Source organism: Nilaparvata lugens, chromosome X (genome assembly GCF_014356525.2).
Source record: "Nilaparvata lugens isolate BPH chromosome X, ASM1435652v1, whole genome shotgun sequence".
NCBI classification, from domain to species: domain Eukaryota; kingdom Metazoa; phylum Arthropoda; class Insecta; order Hemiptera; family Delphacidae; genus Nilaparvata; species Nilaparvata lugens.
Window position 1 is genome coordinate 39,406,871 of NC_052518.1, and position 6,204 is coordinate 39,413,074.

The window sequence follows — 6,204 nt, forward strand, 5'->3', positions numbered from 1 at the left end:
GGAACTCCTCCAAAACTGGTAAGAATCCATCGACTGGAGCAAGGATATCAGATTCTATCTCCTCAGGTTGTTCTAGCATTGCTTGGAAAACTTCACAGAGCTCTTTTCTAAATTTATGCACTGTGTTCACTAGCCGAGATGAGTAGTTCCATCGAGTTGGACAAACATTGGGCAACCTTCTCTTCAAAAATTCATCCAAAAAAGTGACACGCTTTGGTGATCTTGAGAAAAATGCAGCAATTCCATTTAACGTGCTGAACAAATTTTGCATTGAGGAATTTCACTTACACGTTGTGACAATACTAAATTCAGAACATGAGCATAACAATGGACAAAAAGTGCTTCAGGATGGCTCTCTTTGATTCTTGCTTGTACACCAGATAGATGACCAGCCATTGTACTTGCTCCATCATATGTCTGTGCTACTAATTTTTCACTGCATCCAAACTTATTCAAAAACTCAAGAATATGCATTGAAATAGCAGAAGCATGCTTGTCAGTGCTTATGTCAGTGAAACCTAAAAATCGTTTTTTCACTTGTCCATCATTTATATAACGAAATACAATAGAAAATTGTGCTTTATTCGATACATCTGTTGTTTCATCCACCAAAACTGCCACAAAATTTGATTCCTCAAGCTCTTTCTTTATTGACAATAATAAAGATGAACCCACCGCATCAATGAGGTTGTTCTGAATGTGACTGGAAAAACCGTTAAAAACAGTTGCTGTTTCCAAGTGTTCTGCTAAGAGAGGGTCGTAATCAGCAGTGTACTTCAGTAGTTCGATATAGTTCCCTCGATTAATCGAACTTCCTTTTTCATTATGCCCCCGAAAAGCCAATTCTTGTTTTCCCAAGAAGCAAACCGCATTAATAAGTCTCTTAAGTAGATCCCGGTTCCGCTTGATTATTTTATTATGTTGCGAAATTTCCTGTTTCAATTGATCATCTAAAGCAGTCTCTATCCTGATCTGACCGAAAGAAGCAGCACACAATGAAGCACGTATGTGATTCACTGTTATTTCATGAGAAGCAAGCGATTTGCTTAAATTCCCAAGGTGTTTGAATCCACTTTCTGTCCATGAAGTATGTCTATCCCTTCCAAACAATAAACAATTCCAACAAAATAGTGCATTCAACGTTTCACTTCCAGCTAACCATTCACACTTTTTATAATTATTCGACTGAAAATGTCTTGTAAATTTCCCACAATTTTGCATCAAGTTTGGGAGGTTAGGTATTGGTCTTACAATGTTCATAAGGTATTTTTTCTCCTCAAAAGAAGGAGAGGAAAACGGACGTTCCAGAAGACTTTTAATTACACAAGACATACCTGGATCTTATAGCCTAATCAAACTATAACTTCACAAAATATCAACTCATTCTTAATAATTTGATTTTCAACCGTTGCACTAGATAAACAAACTTTCTCACACTAGCCTAATTAAACTATAAGCCTAATATATTATAGCCTAATAATATTAATAGCCTAATCTAATAGATCTTATAGCCTAATTACACTATAACTTCACAAAATATCAACTCACTCAACAAATATCAACTCATTCTTAATTATTTAATTTACAACCGTTGCACTAGATCAATGGTCGCCAAACTTATGAGCCTGTGAGCTAGAATAGAATTTATAAATCTTCTAGTGAGCTACCAAGCAATATTAGACTTGAGAAAGTACAGCAAAATGAAGTTTTCACACTTTTATTGCCTATAAAGATACATTTCTAGTGTTGAAATCTACTCATGTCATAGCAAAAAGTATAAAAAAGTTGAAATGTACATTTCAATGAGAGCAGTGGAACTCTTTATGGTCATCAAGTATTTTCTTGATGTTTGGAGTTCAGGCTGTAGCCGCCATTCTGATACAGTTGTAAATGTTCATCAGTCAGTCTGTTCCAATATCAATTTTTTATAAATTTCATACTTGAAAAAGATGCTTCACACAAGTAAGTAGAGCTGAACATAGCAACTTGAATAATATTTGGATATTTTTCTTCGGGGACTTGAGGCCAAATATTTCCAGTTGTAGACAGTGATCTGAGAGACAGATCATTTTGAAAATCCACAAATTCCATTTCAACTGGAGCCTGATCTCCACAAAAATCTTTTACAATACAAGCTGCAAAATCTTCTCCATTGATCTCTGCGAAAGAGAGTTGATGACTTGTTCGATATGCTTTTAAAATCTTGAAATCGTTGATCAAACTGTTGTCTCAGGTCTGAAAGAATTGCAACGTATTCTTGGTCATTGCTGCGGTGCTGTGGAAGATTTTTCTCGTCATTGATTTTCTTCAGACTGGGAAAGTGTTTGTATTCAAACTGGACGACATTCTTTTGCATGAGCATCTCTGTGAGTTAGCAAAAACTACCCCACGAGCGATCGACTGTTTGGCGACCGCTGCACTAGATAAACAAACTTTCTCACACTACAACTACACACGTGCAGTCGACGCAGTTGTACAGTTTGAAAATTACCAATGCCAACTGAACTGAACATGGACAGAAATGAGAACTGTTTCAGATGTTTCATCGTGATTTTTAATTTTATTGGTTCAAAGTCTTCAATTTTTTTGTATATAGAGTCATCTTTATTGTTGGAATGAATTATTTATGTAGAGATTGTCTGTTAATCTATATTATCAGTGAATATTATTATAAGAAAATTATTAGTTCGCTTTGCGCTGTCAACTTGTCAGGTTGGCAATGCTCGGAAATTGAAATTACATTCGGCCAAGATCGGCTATCTTCGTAGCCGGGCCCTGCTAGCTTATTCCACAGCTTTATTCCAATGTTTACCACTCCCACTTCCCCCTTCCACCAACCTTTGTTATCCAAATCGTAGCAAGAGCATATGAAGCAGGTCGAGCTCTGCTTCCTACCAACTAGCAACTGGGCGGTGAGGCGCTGACATTCAAATCAAAGCAGTTGATAATCATTGATATATCGAGCATTAATAATCAACTTATATTCCAATAATTCATATTATACTATTAATAATTCGCACGATTCAAATTAATTTTTTTGGGGTTTTCGTTACTGAAGCAGTGCTTCACTTGCTTCATTTGACCGCTCGCCACTGGAATTTAATGCTCTATAAGCTCAACATCGATTTTTGAAGTTATAAAAGCAAAAATAGCAAAAAATTGGAGGCAAACGTGTTTTATTCCAAACTTTTACATCTTCAAGAGCGGGATCTCGTAAACTATAGATGTGAGATGTAGAAAAAGTTGTATGATCAATATTGTAGAATATTATGTAAGCATTAATTTTTTATAGAAAATTTATGTCCGTAAGATGCATAGTTTTCGAGTTATATACGAGAAACCAGAAAATGTTACCTTTGAATCACCCCCACCCCCTTAGCACACGGTGTAGGGGCTAGTAATTTTGTTATGTTTATCTCCTAACTACGCTAAACAGAACTGCAGGGTCAAAAATAATTGACTTTTAAAATTTTCCTTCCATACTCTTTTTTGAGTATCATTGCTTGGATTAATATTAAATTTTGGAAAAACTTAATAATGTCTTGGAAGCCGAAACTAGTTGTATTCCATGTGTTTATATAAAATAGTTTTGAAAAAGGGTACTATCTTATTATTCTTATATGAATAGCAATTAACATAGTAAAAATTCAAGTAGCCCTTTAAAAATACTTTATTATACAAAAGTATATTAAATTAATTGGTTTAGAACTAAACAAATCAAAAAAGTAGTTCCACTAGCACCGTAATCAAAAGTTTGGGTGTATAATAGACTATCTTGGCTCCTTTAATTTAAAAATTACTCAAAGTGTAAGAAGTCATGAAGTATATATATTGACAATAATAAATCATTCCATACGAAATTATCAAGATTTGAAATGAATCATTTGTTGTGATATTTGACAGAATTGATTGAAATGAAAATCTAAAAAAATGCTACTTGGATTTGTGAAGTTCGATTTATTTGATTCATTTGAGTTATGAAATATTCACAATTTTTAGCCTTCTCTATTATCTGAGCAACGTTCAAAAATAGCTCAACGTTTTAGTCTGTAATCCCTGTATTTATTTAGTTTCAAGTTAAAGAAATCTTGAAAATGTGAACCTTATTTTCTACAAAATCCATTTCTATATTAGCTTCTGGATAGTGAAGGTTTTCGAATGTTATTGAGATTCATCAAAATAGTAAGATCCTACAAAGAAACTAGTGAATTCACGGAAGTTACCTGATACTGTTTTTTATCCTATCAGAAAGAATAAACACATTTCAAATGCCGGCTTATCTGCTGTATAAGGTAAGGAAAGGTCATCAGGAATCTTAACAGTCAATCAGTATTAGATCAATATGGAATATTTCCATTCCTACTCCAACAACACAGTTACAAATCTTTTAATATAGCAATCAAACTGATGAGTCGATTTAAAAGTACTTCCCATTGAGAACATGTACTGACCTTATCTTAACTCTTGATACTTAACTTCCTTTTATATAATGTCATTTGACATTATAAATCAGTATAATAGGTCAATATATAAGTCATTTGAGCATTAAAATCATTTGTATAATTTATTATAAATTGTTATAATCGTGCTACCATAGGGGATAGGGCACAAGCGTGGTAACAATAATTGATAAATTGTAATACGTCGCAAGGAAGATTTAAATTCTCTCTAAACTCGGTCCATGACTTCAGTTCACGTATTTTATCTGTTTTGTTAGTAAAATTATGCCGTTTGAAAACCTTAATAATGAAATTGACTGTGACATTTATGAAACGGTAGTGGCAGAAAATTTTCTATGCTATGAGATTGCTAACTCCTGTAAATGCTATTCACATGAATATAAGATCGATTAAGAAGAATTTTGATGAATTTGTTTATTATATTAATCACTGTAAAACCAAATTTGAGTTTATTGTATTGTCTGAGACATGGATTTGTGATGACTCAGAGTTTGTTTTTAATATTGAAAGCTACAGTGCCGTAAACAGAAACAATAGGTTTACAAGAAATGACGGATTATGTTTATATATTAGCAAGAGTATTGATTTTCAGGAAGTTAATGTGAAAATAGATAATGTAAACTCAATTATAATAAATTTTAAACTGAATAACATATCTTACGAGATGATCGCACTCTACAGGTCTCCCTCACTAGAAATAAATGCCTTCTTGTTGAGTTTGGAATCATATTTGCAGGCTATAAGAAAGAACGTTTCTGTCATTGTAATAGGAGATATGAATATAAATATAATGGACCAAAATACCTCAATTATTTGACTAATGAGTATCTCGGTGTTTTACAACTCCATGGTTTCATATAATATATTAATAAATGCACTAGATCTTTCAATACTACAAGAGGGCAAGTGAATAGTTGTATTGACCATATATTTTTCAAGCACTCTTCAGGGAGGGAGGTGGAAGTGTTGATTGCGATCCTCCAATCGAATATCACTGATCATATCACTACTGTTGTCCACTGTTGTCCATATTGACAATTCACAGTGTAATGATAATCTCTTATACTTATAAAAGGCTAAGCCCCGACAGACTGAAATCACACCACAGCCCAAACTACTGAGCCTAAAAACTTGAAATTTCGCACGATTGTTTATGGTAGCCTCAAAACATCCACTAAGAAAGGATTTTCAGAAATTTGCCCCCCTGAGGGAGCTGGGCCCCCCCAAAATTTTGTACTTTTTAACCGCTCATTGCACAGCAAATTCATGAGGAACTTTTTTGTTCAGCTACGAAAAAAAATTAGATCTATGCAGAAAAATTTCGATCAGGAGCACAGGGGGGTCCAGGAGAGGGCATTTTTCGAAAATTTTGTTGTAAAATCACACTACAGCTCAAACTAATTGTCCTACAGACTTGAAACTTTGCACAAATATTCTTCAAACCTTCATTCTTAAGTAAGGTTATGAACATGGTAAGGTGAGTGCCATATGGAAATGAGATAATTTATTGATTGACATGTGATATTCTAACATATGTTGTAATCATTGGAAATAACAAAATAATATGATAGAAATTCAAAAAAGAACATCTGTTCTATTATTGCTTTCTACCTGATTCCATTCAACCTCAATAATATTGTTCTGATAATTGATAAATATGTTTAATAATATTATTATTATAGATAAATAATAAAAGTATTGTTTTAATAATTAATTATTATCATTAATATAATAATAGTATTGT